The following is a 13,223-nucleotide window of genomic DNA, read 5'->3' as shown; positions in this document are numbered from 1 at the left end:
GCTAATCTTTTATATTTATTTGATGCAAGTGCCCATTTGCCTATTCAATACAAAATATAAATAAAAACGATATTTAATATAAATAATTATTAAAGATTGGTTAACCCAATTGGAACGTTCAATGACAAGAATTGACAGCTTAAACAGGTTTCTGGTTAGCCTAACCCTCACACGTAGCTCAGAATTAATAATAAAATACACATACGCACAAATTCCGATTAAATTAATGACAATTATATTAAATATATTAAGTAAGGTACATCGTAAATAACATCCAAATATGTAAAAGTAAGACATACATAATAACATGTTTTATAGGATCAGGTTTTTTACGACAGGTTTTACTTAAACTCACCATATCTCACCAGGTCTTAAAGAAGTCGTGCATAATTATCATAAAAAGAAAACGCATTTTTTGCACTATATAGTAAGTTACGTTACTTAAACATCTTTTATGTTCTATGTTGTCCAAGAAGAACATGCTGCAGTTGTATCTGGTTTCAAGTCTGTCGTCTTACCACCATTCAATTTGGTGCATAATATGTATTCACGTTTATGTAGACTCTTTGCATAAAAAGAGTAGAATATGTTTTTGTCAATGGGAAAACTGTCAAAAAACACAGTTGCTTTTGTTTATCGATTCTTAAAACATAATTTTGAAAACCAAATGTTGCGAATGGCGTCGTTGTCAAAAAAAAATTGCTGCTCTTTTATATGGAATTTGACAAATGTATTGTCGATGGTAATTGTTGATGAATAATTATTAAACAGGTCATCTTAGACTTCTGTTATCACTTAACTATTGAAACAACAGTGTCAAACAAACAGAAGAACAACTACACCAACTGCACCGTTTTATAGCCTGGCGAGGTATGCATTTAGGTTGATTGGATCTGAAATAGAAATAAGTATCAGAACCAACCGTGGTATTATTAACATCGATATATATTAATCCATTAAAGCACATGAAATACTCAGTCAAGTGACCTCCAAAAGATGGGACTTCCATTGACATAACAAGTGGATTATTGTCAATCCCGAATGTCTCCATTGGGTAATCATGTGCAAACCGTGATGCATTTGTGTCAACCACCACACCCCTATAGCTGATGTTATCAAAATCATTATCAAAAAACATGAAACTGTTTTATGTCATGTTGTTTTGTTCTCTCTTCAATCACAAGCGAGAGGATGTTTATGATGATGATTAGATGTTATTTTACGAAGCATGCTATCTCTTGGCCGTCTAAATCAAAGTGTGTGTTCGAGAGGCGACATTTTTTATATGGCGTTTCTCGTTTTTAAGTACGGGCCACAATGTAGTAATTTCCTTATAATGACATCATAACACAGAAGTGTAGCGCTACTTACCGTTTTTGCTTTATTGATTTTTACTAATGTTAAAGGCATCAATACTAATTTCAAATTGGTCATTTAAGGGTGGCTTTGCGTTTGTGTGTGTGTGCATATTTGTCAGACTATTCATACCACAACCAAGTCACATGATTTTTTCTTTTGTGTTTTTTGTCTAATGTTTCTAGTCATCGTTCAACATAGTACACGCACACATATTGATCAAAACGTAGGGAACATCAAGATTAAATGGATGCAGTTGCTTGCTTGCCTACACATAGGAGCACTTTTAATCATAATTGATATATATTTTGAATTTGTAGCGTTATTCAAATGAACATTGGACAAAGATGCTCACACATAGACACAGTTTTCATTGATATTTATTTTGCTCCTTAAATCTTAACACAAATACTTTCCAAACTCTAGTAATATTATACTCAATAAGATACTAGCGAAGCCGTTAACGGGCTTTGCCCGTGAAAATTAAATATTATGAAACTACATCCCTGCTTGTAAAGTGTGTACTGGCTTTTCTAAAAACCTAGTTAACAAATTTATTTTAGTACATGTGTAACAGAGAAACATTAGCTATGAATAGCTATTATCCGACATTTACACTTATAACAATAACTAACATGCATATATAAAACAGACATCAGTATTAAATGATACATAATCAATCATATAGACTTTAAGACATGAGGTATTTAAAAAGAAATATATTCATACAAAGACACAATTAAAAGAACTGGCAGACTACAAACATCACAAATATAGTTGGAAGAAATACTAAATTAAATTAAAATGTATGTGGAAGTTGCTGATCTAAGCCTAGGTCTGAAAACTGTAATTAAACGGAATACATGAGAAATTGAAAAAAGGAAAATAAGGACAAAAGTGCGACAATTCAGAAAAGTCTAAAAACATATTTCCCTCAAAATCAGATTTGGAAAGAACTGATCAGCAACTTCCTCACAAGTGCATGACATAATTGGAATATATTTCATAGTTAAAACATTAAAAACAGCAATTACATGCACACACATTATGCAAAAACAAAACACAAGCAATTGGGACTCACGCTCTTAGGGTAATATAGACGGGAAAAGAGATGATAACTACACATAAAAACAAAGCAAACAGACTAAAACAAGGGAGATGCAAGCAAATATAAATAAAGAGCAGTACACATATAATTAAAGAGCATTACAAATAAAACTAAATGCAAACAACTAGAACTAAATAAATGAGGCTATGTTGCTGCGGAACAGCAAGAACAAGCGCAACTCTCTCAATTCCATGCGCTGACCAAACTTCGGAAGCAATTGTAGTTCGATTGGTCTCTGAAGTTTTGCGGTAGAGAATTCCAAAGCTTCGTCGCGCTTGAAGCGGAAAGAGCTGATACCGTATCATGTTTTCCTTATCTTAGGTATAACATCAGTATTGGAGTACTTGAAAGAATATGGAGTCTATTTAATAGTTAACAAGTCATGTAAGTATGAAGGTGTGTCTTTATTTATTATTTTGAAAGATTCAAAAGCTATAGATCTTAATAAAAGTACATTCAAAGATAGGTAATTTAGATTTGGATAATAGTTCACAATAGTTAGAAGTATAATCTGAGTAGATAAAACGAAGTGCACGCTCTTGTATTTTCTCAATGTTTTGAGTGTTGACTTTGCCAGAGAAATGCCATGTTAACGGACAATAATTAAAATTTGACATAATAAATGAATACAATATGTTTATCTTCCCCAATTTACATAGTTTGTTCCCTAGTTTTTTTAACACTTTTAATTGTCTTGATGCTTTTCTACAAATAATGGAAATATGAGCATCAAAGTTAAGCCTGAAGTCAATGGTGACACCCAATAGTTTGACTTCCTCGTCACACTTAATTTCAGAGCCATCCAACGTAAAAGAAATATTAGAATCATGTGTTTTCGTACCAAGTGATATTACTTGAAATTTATCAGGATTTGCTTCCATTTTGTTATCCGAGAACCATAGAACTAATGCCTATGCTATCATTTTCTAATGTATGTTTTACTGTATACAATTTTTTATCAGAGAAAGAAAGGGTATTATCATCTGCGTAATTGTAGAGATTGCTATTTTGTACAAAATGAAAAATGTAATTATTAGGGTATTCAAAAGGACGGGCCCCAGAATAGATCCCTGAGGAACGCCCTTATATAGGTTTTGAAATGAGCTTTTAATATCATTTAAGTTTACACATTGTTTTCTGTTGGACAGATGACTGTCAATAAGTTCAAGGGCACTTCATGTTACACCATAGCCTTCAAGCTTAAGTAACAGTAAATCATATGGGAGTCAGTCAAATGCTTTTTACAGGTCCACCAAGATTGCTGCTTCATATTTATTTTCATCCGGGTCTCTTTTCCGGTCTTCTATTACCCTAAGAAGAGTGAACTGACATCCATATCCAGGTCTAAAGGCTGACAGGTAAGCATGAAAATGTACTTTAAAAAGTCATATATCTGAGTATTGATGGCTCTTTCAAATAATTTTGATATAACAGGTAAAATGCCAACTGGTCTATAATTACCTCTATCGAAAGTACTATTCTTTTTATGCAGGGGTGTCACTTGTGCTAACAATAATTGATCTGAAAAACTGCAGTAGAAAAAGATGGATTGATGAGGTCTGTACATGGAACAACTATTGTAGGTTTTGCTAATTTAATCAGTTTATTTGAAATGCCATCAATACCTGTTGCTTTCTTACAACTTAGTTTATCTATTTGCTTGTCAACAAAATCTATCTGTACTGGTTCAAAATTGAAATTTACATCATTATTATCCTTATGCTCAGCTACTTTAATTATACTATGGTGTTCCTTATTTACTGGAATACTATCCTTTCGAATATTCTTGGCTACATTAACAATAAAGACATTAAAAATATCACATACATCTTGTTGGTCATTCAAAAGAGTATCATTTTCACATAAAACCGTATCCTCATGATTATTACTCCCCCTGTTAGTCAGAAAAGGTTTAACAGTAGGCCAGAATGTTGTGGTTTGGCAATCACCAACACAACTGCAAATGAAATATTAATTAATCGATTTTCGAGTAATTTTTGTAACCCAAATCTTTGTTTTCTGAAATTTTCTCAGTTTAAAGAAGATTTGTCTTTGTTATATTTATTTGAAAGTATTCTCTTATTCTAAACTGTATGTCTCAGCGCTCTATTCATAAAAGTGACTGGCCTATCTATAACCCTTTTCCTTCTAACAGGGGCATGCTTGTCAGCCACTTTAATAAATGCTTTACTAAAATTGACATAATTAGTATTGACAATGCCACAAGGTGCAAGGTTACACATTGCTTGTGAAAGATCTCTATTGAAAACATCAGTATCAAATTTTTTAAAGCTTCTGTAAGTACAAAAACGTTTCTTTAGTAGTGGTACCTTCATGTTTAATTTGTGCTCCACTAATAGTATGAACGTCACTTAAACCGCAATTAAAATTACACATGCTACTAATAAAAGAACTACTAATGGTTAAATAAGATCTTAAAGTGTTGGTTTACCATTTTTTTGTAACACAAGTAGGTTTCTTTAAAATATTTGTGAGATCAAAATATCACATGAGTTCAAAATAGGCTGACATTTCTCGGCCTGTAAAATATCAAAATTTAAATCCCCTATTACCATACAATTATCAGTTTTAGAAAGTATTTTATCTATAGTCATATTGAAATCGTCTTGAAATGTTGCATCAGATAAAGACGGTGGTTTGTATGCTCCATTTATTATCCATTTCGACCCATTTAAATTTACTTCTACAGATATTGATTCAAGATCTTTAATCCCATGTCACATACCCTATCCCCAGCAATGTCTGACCGCAAGTATGCCATTACTCCTCCACCACTGGCTGTCCTGTCTGCCCTCAACAAGTGATAGTTATCCACCGCAAACAGTGCATTTGGAAAGGAATCGTCTATCTTGGTCTCAATATAAAAACAAAAGGTCAAAAATATTTTTGGTTAATAGTTCTTGGATATATTAGAATTTATTTCGATTACTGTTAATGTTTAGAGACGCACAAAGAAAGCGATTTGGCTTAAATAATTATCCGAAATTTTAAACATATTGATATTTATAAGAAAATAAGTAATAATAAAACGTATATTAATAATAGTTACGTTACACATAATCAAAAGCCTGTACCGTTTTCAATGTCGTGTAACTTTGAACTTGTTTTTACATTTATGGATTATTGAAGTTTCCACATGCAGTGACTATACATCTGACTATAAAATCTGACGCTGATTACAATTTCGTATATGTTTGTAAACCTTACAGGTAATTTAAATGTGTTTTCAACAGTTACTAAATTTGAAAGTCATCAAATTCATAATGTTATTTCCAAAGTTTGAAATCGGTCTACCTGCTTATTTCTGCTTTATTATAGCCTTTTAAATCATTGATAAACTTATCTTGCACTAAAACTTAGTAGCAGTGATACCAAATTTGTGAAATGAACAATATTTCACTGGCAAAGACCGCTTAAGCTTATATCTCCTCTGAGACACATACGACGAAGTTGTAGGAATCTGGAGGTCGTTCGGATCGTCGTGCGCGGAACGGAGGCTAACAAACTGGGCCCTAAGCTACCGGAGAGCCACCACGAAAAAATCCCTGCGAAGTGTTATCCAACTAAGGTTACCTTTGGGAGGACTACCATTGCTACAGTTGATTGAATGCCTTTGGTGAAATGCGGTGAATTGGTTTCAGATTCATCTAAGGCATTTTATAGACTTGGTCACAGTCTTGTTTATTAAATTGGACGGACAAAAGAAGCGAATCAATGATAATATAAAACGTTTTATTTAAACCGAATAAATTCTTAGATTTATTAAACGGCTCTTTTTTAACTATTGAAACAAAACTAAACACAACTAATACATAATTTAATATATATTTGACACTTTTCTTTCATAACGGTTAATGAATTGTGCAACGTATTATAAGACACTTTCCAACAATAAGGTAAATTTGTATGCGAAATTAAAAATATTGTTTTGTGTTTATTTGTGTACAACCGACAAGAAGAGAGAGTGTTGTCATATAAGATACATATTTTCAGAGGTATAAAAGACGGAGCATTTCAGTTCAGTTTAAGCTGCCTTGAAAATTGAAAGTATTTACATCATACATTATTGTAATGCCTATCCAAAAAATATCACAGAAACGTTAAAAATATAATAACATTGAACTGGTGTTCAGTTATAAAAAAGAGAAATACTTTAGTTAATTATGCATTAAATCTTTGTGTGCGGATAGTAATAGACAATAGTATTATTTGTAGTAATTGATCAATGAGTATGTTTGAGAAAAAAAACGACAAACAAGTTAACAAAAGACCAATGTCACATGAAACTGCACTTTTTCACGCAATACAACATTGTACGTTCATTTGGCAAATGGAACAATTACTTTGCTGCTGTGCCACGGCTATTAACGGTTATGGGAAAAAATATTGTATAATCGACAATATATAAACGTTTTTGTTGTTGCCGTATTTGCTCAAGCCATTCTCAACCCCGTATACACCTTCCACGACGTACAAAATATTTTCTTAGTAATCGAAAAGATAATTTGAGAAAAATTAGAATCGGAAATCAACAAAGCGTTAACAAGTTAAGAAGTGTGCGTTGTTTGTCTGCAAATGCTTCTTATTATACATGGTGAATTGTTTGTTTCGATCTAAATATCCACTTTGTACATACATACAGGCAAATATAAACAACCTGAAGTGTAATAACGACCTGAATTGTAATAAACTTCATTACATTATTACAATTGCGTGACAACCTGAATTGTAATAACGCCCGAAAGTGTAATAAACATTTTTCTTGCTTTAAAATTGCATCTGATCACATTTCCAAACACAGATTATTGCAAAATATAATGCATACATGGATATAATATATATATATTAATAGGGTAATACGAATTATGAATGACAAAAAGGTGTTCTCATACAAACTCAATTGTAATAAAGTTATTACATTATTACAATCGCGTGTCGACCTGAATTGTAATAACGCCCGAAAGTGTAATAAACTTATTTCTTGGTTTAAAATTGCATCTTATCGCATTTTTAAGCACATATGTTTGCAAAATATAGTGTATATATGTATATAAAATGTATCTTAATTAGGTAATACGACCTATGAATGACAAAAAATGTGTTCTCATACAAAACCAATTGTAATAAAGTTATTACATTATTACAACTGCTTGTCGACCTGAATTGTAATAACGCCCGAAAGTGTAATAAACTAATCTTTTGGTTTAAAATCGCATCTTATCGCATTTTCAAACACAGATTATTGCAAAATATAATGCATATATGTATATAAAATATTTATTAATAGGGCAATACGACCTATGAATGACAAAAAAGGTGTTCTCATACAACCTCAATTGTAATAAAGTTATTACATTATTACAATTGCGTGACAACCTGAATTGTAATAACGCCCGAAAGTGTAATAAACTTTTTTCTTGGTTTAATATTGCATCTGTTCGCATTTCCAAAGACAGATTATTTCAAAATATAATGCATACGTGGATATAATATATATATTATTAGGACAATACGACCTTTGAATGACAAAAAGGTGTTCTCATACAACCTCAATTGTAACAAAGTTATAACATTATTACAATCGCGTGTCGACCTGAATTGTTATAACAGCCCGAAAGTGTAATAAACTTTTTTCTTGGGTTAAAAGTGCATCTTATCGCATTTTCAAGCACCTATGTTTGCAAAATATAGTGTATACATGTATATGAAAATGTATCTTTATAAGGTTATACGACCTATGAATGACAAACAATGTGTTCTCATGCAAACTCAATTGTAATAAAGTTATAACTGTATTACAATTGCTTGTCGACCTGAATTGTAAAAACGCCCGAAAGTTTAATAAACTTATTTCTTGGTTTAAAATTGCATCTGGTCGCATTTTCAAACACAGATTATTGTCAAATATCATGCATACATGTATATAAAATATATATTAATAGGGCAATACGACCTATGAATGACAAAAAAGGTGTTCTCATACAACCTCAATTGTAATAAAGTTATTACATTATTACAATTGCGTGACAACCTGAATTGTAATAACAACCGAAAGTGTAATAAACTTTTTTCTTGGTTTAGAATTGCATCTGATCGCATTTCCAAACACAGATTATTTCCAAATATAATGCATACGTGGATATAAAATATTTATTAATAGGGCAATACGACCTATGAATGACAAAAAAGGTGTTCTCATACAACCTCAATTGTAATAAAGTTATTACATTATTACAATTGCGTGACAACCTAAATTGTAATAACGCCCGAAAGTGTAATAAACTTTTTTCTTGGTTTAAAATTGCATCTGTTCGCATTTCCAAACACAGATTATTGCAAAATATAATGCATACATGGATAATATATATATAGTAATAAGGTAATACGACCTATTAATGACAAAAAGGTGTTCTCATACAAACTCAATTGTAATAAAGTTATTACATTATTACAATCGCGTGTCGACCTGAATTGTAATAACGCCCGAAAGTGTAATAAACTTATTTCTTGGTTTGAAATTGCATCTTATCGCATTTTTAAGCACATATTTTTGCAAAATATAGTGTATGTATGTATATAAAAATGTATCTTAATAAGGTAATACGACCTATGAATGACAAAAAATGTGTTCTCATACAAACCCAATTGTAATAAAGTTATTACATTATTACAACTGCTTGTCGACCTGAATTGTTATAACGCCCGAAAGTGTAATAAACTTATCTTTTGGTTTAAAATCGCATCTTATCGCATTTTCAAACACAGATTATTGCAAAATATAATGCATATATGTATATAAAATATTTATTAATAGGGCAATACGACCTATGGATGACAAAAAATGTGTTCTCATACAACCTCAATTGTAATAAAGTTATTACATTATTACAATTGCGTGACAACCTGAATTGTAATAAAGCCCGAAAGTGAAATCAACTTTTTTTCTTGGTTTAAAATTGCATCTGATCGCATTTCCAAACACAGATTATTTCCAAATATAATGCATACGTGGATATAATATATATATATTAATAGGGCAATACGACCTATGAATGACAAAAAGGTGTTCTCTTACAACCTCAATTGTAATAAAGTTATAACATTATTACAATCGCGTGTCGACCTGAATTGTTATAACAGCCCGAAAGTGTAATAAACTTATTTCTTGGTTTAAAAGTGCATCTTATCGCATTTTCAAGCACAGTTTTTTGCAAAATATAATGTATGCATGTATATGAAAATGTATCTTTATAAGGTAATACTACCTATGAATGACAAAAAATGTGTTCTCGTGCAAACTCAATTGTAATAAAGTTATAACATTATTACAATCGCGTGTCGACCTGAATTGTTATAACAGCCCGAAAGTGTAATAAACTTATCTTTTGGTTTAAAATCGCATCTGATTTTATTTCCAAACACATATTGTTGCAAAATATAATGCATACATGGATATACAATATATATTAATAGGGCAATACGACCTATGAATGACAAAAAGGTGTTCTCATACAACCTCAATTGTAATAAAGTTATTACATTATTACAATCGCGTGACAACCTGAATTATAATAGAGCCCGAAAGTGAAATAAACTTTTTTCTTGGTTTAAAATTGCATCTGATCGCATTTCCAAACACAGATTGTTGCAAAATATAATGAATACATGGATATAAAATATATATTAAAAGGACAATACGACCTATGAATGACAAAAAGGTGTTCTCATACAACCTCAATTGTAATAATGTTATTACATTATTACAATCGCGTGTCGACCTGAATTGTAATAACGCCCGAAAGTGTAATAAACGTATTTCTTGGTTTAAAAGTGCATCTTATCGCATTTTCAAGAACATATTTTTGCACAATATAGTGTATACATGTATATGAAAATGTATCTTTATAAGGTAATTCGACCTATGAATGACAAAACATGTGTTCTCATACAAACTCAATTGTAATAAAGTGATTACATTATTACAATCGCTTGTCGACCTGAATTGTAATAACACCCGAAGGTGAAATAAACTTATTTCTTGGTTTAAAATTGCTTCTTGTCGCATTTTAAAACACAGATTATTTCCAAATATAATGCATACATGGATATATAATATATATTAATAGGGCAATACGACCTATGAATGACAAAAAGGTGTTCTCATTCAACCTCAATTGTAATAAAGTTATTACATTATTACAATCGCGTGACAACCTGAATTGTAATAGAGCCCGAAAGTGAAATAAACTTTTTTCTTGGTTTAAAATTGCATCTGATCGCATTTCCAAACACAGATTGTTGCAAAATATAATGCATACATGGATATAAAATATATATTAATATGGCGATACGACCTATGCATGGCAAAAAGGTGTTCTCATACAACCTCAATTTTAATAAAGTTATTACAGTATTACAATTGCTTGTCGACCTGAATTGTAATTACATGGTGTTAGTTACAGTCTTGGAAGTATTTTCATGTTGAATTCACACTCATGATGCAGACTGCATGCTTATAAGCACTAGGTATAAATAATGACTGTGACTTAAGATCTAAAGATTCTTAGACTAAGTGCTAATTAACTACAATCTAATACAAGCAAGAAAGTAAGGTACTGTATGATTGGTGGATGAGAGATAGATATGATTGGTCAGTGATGTGTGTGGGTGTGACTTGGTATTAGGGATGAAAAGGTTTTCAAAGGGGAGAAAGTCAGTGAGATGTTACGAAGAAACAGTTAGAGAGTCAGTTGGAAATAAAATTAGAAGTTAGAGAGTCAGTTGGAAATAAGTTAGAAACAAGTTATACAAAAATGAGTTTGGGATTGGATAGAGTTCGGAAAAGGCAGATAATAGAAGAGAGGAAGGAGGGAAATATAGGAGGGTGTAATAATGTGAATAATGAGACTTATGAATAAATAAAAGTGTAAATGCAGCAAGCGTTGTGTTGTGCTTCTGATGATAAGGCACAGTTTCGCCCGGTCCGGTTACACTTCTTCTCTTTTGTGCCACCTGTTATGCACTAATTGTTGTTAAAAAGTCACCCATTTATTATAATGATGGATTATTCTACCCTATTGATGTATTCCTTTCCTCCAAATGTATCTTTTCCATTTTAACATGTTATGTGTTATTGCGCCCTAAAATGTAATTAACTATTTTATTTGTTGAAAATTTCATATAAAGTGCTATAACAACAGGACCGTTTCAATAAACATCGAAGTACACATTTACGATACGATACCTTTTTCGAAGATACATAATTGCTAAAGTCCATATCATATGATTATAAATTTTCAGTACTTAATTAATAACATTGGCATCTCAAGCGCCGTATATATTTGACGAGCATGGCGAGCTAGTTCGTCTACTTATTAAGATGACAAAATTCTCTCGTAAGTTAAAATTATCGTACGTTCGTTTTTGACAGAACTGTAATAATCTGTATTATACAACTGCAATCGTTTGTTACTCTTACCCTGATGTGTAATAATGTTCGTTCTTGGTAGAGACGGTATGTCTTGATGCTCTAAACTTATTATACTTTAGACTGTAAAAACATAAATAAAAAAGGAATATAAATATTGAAATGCTACCATTGAATGATACAAACATGATATGATACTCGACGGATTTTAAAATAAAGAAACTAAAGATGCTCCAGCAGTATTGCTTGCACTGCATGATAAAAACAACATACACCGTTAAGTATACATTATAATACAAAAGCTGGGATGACCGGCTTTGAACGGTCAATAAACACGATTAAGCAGTCTTTAAATCTATTATACACATAACAGTTGATTCTCGCACTGCAATATTATGCAACAACAATAAAATACTAGTAAACTTTTTTTGTTCTGATTGAATCGTTCCAACACACAATATCAAGCAGTGTAGCTCCATTTACTCTAGCAATATTGCAATTGTACAGAGATACATGATCCTTCATTTATTGCAAGACCAGTTGTTAAGATCAGCACGGCAAAGCAGCTTAAAATCCCAATAGAATAAAGCTTATAACGGCCAATTGTAAGCACTTGGGGTGACCAATATGTAAAGAATGCCAAGAACAGTACTGTATCTAAAACATTTACTCTGTTCATCATACTATGGAACAGGAAATATGGAATACATAAAGTAGCGAAATGTGAAATGTTTGGTGTTAGCCATGTACCCTTTATGCAGAAACCCAGTATCTGCCTAATCGGAACATGTTTCTCTCCTCACCACGTAGAGGTCCCAAACAAAGAGGATTTTTTTTTTTTGCGGGGTGGGTGGTGGTTGGGTGTGTGCGCACTTAAGACCATGTGATAAGATGAACTTCCAACGAAGTACTTGCTACTATTGAAATATAAATTCAATAAATAATGTCGGGTTTTCATCGTTTTGGAATTTTGATATCATGTTTATTGCAGTTATGACTATGAGCCATTCTTCACAAAACAGAAAGCGTATGAAAAACCGAAAGCATTGATTATTTGAAATAGTACAAAATATGCATTTGAAGAATTTAAAAAAATGGACTTAATGTTATTTTGAATATCTTTTTGGGGGGGAGTGGGGCTGGGGTGGGCGTGGAATCCCGCGGGTGTGCCATGTAAAAACGAAACATTCAGTAATATTTACCAATAAGAGAGCTGGTATAAAACACCCCTTTGATTTGGGTGCATTGGCAAAATTTTACCACAGATACTTCCTCTGTCTTATTTTCATGTAAGAAGAAACTGTGAAACGA

The 13,223-nt window shown here is 31.8% G+C and overlaps 1 protein-coding gene across 1 annotated transcript in view; it reads right to left on the bottom strand.

Annotated features, from left to right (window-relative positions):
- Positions 1 to 13,223, bottom strand: part of LOC127872082 (uncharacterized) — a 117,278-nt gene that overhangs the window by 22,435 nt on the left and 81,620 nt on the right. The window lies entirely within an intron of this gene.

This window comes from Dreissena polymorpha, chromosome 3 (genome assembly GCF_020536995.1).
Source record: "Dreissena polymorpha isolate Duluth1 chromosome 3, UMN_Dpol_1.0, whole genome shotgun sequence".
In the NCBI taxonomy this organism is placed as follows: Eukaryota; Metazoa; Mollusca; class Bivalvia; order Myida; family Dreissenidae; genus Dreissena; species Dreissena polymorpha.
This window is presented reverse-complemented; position numbering and strand designations above follow the sequence as displayed.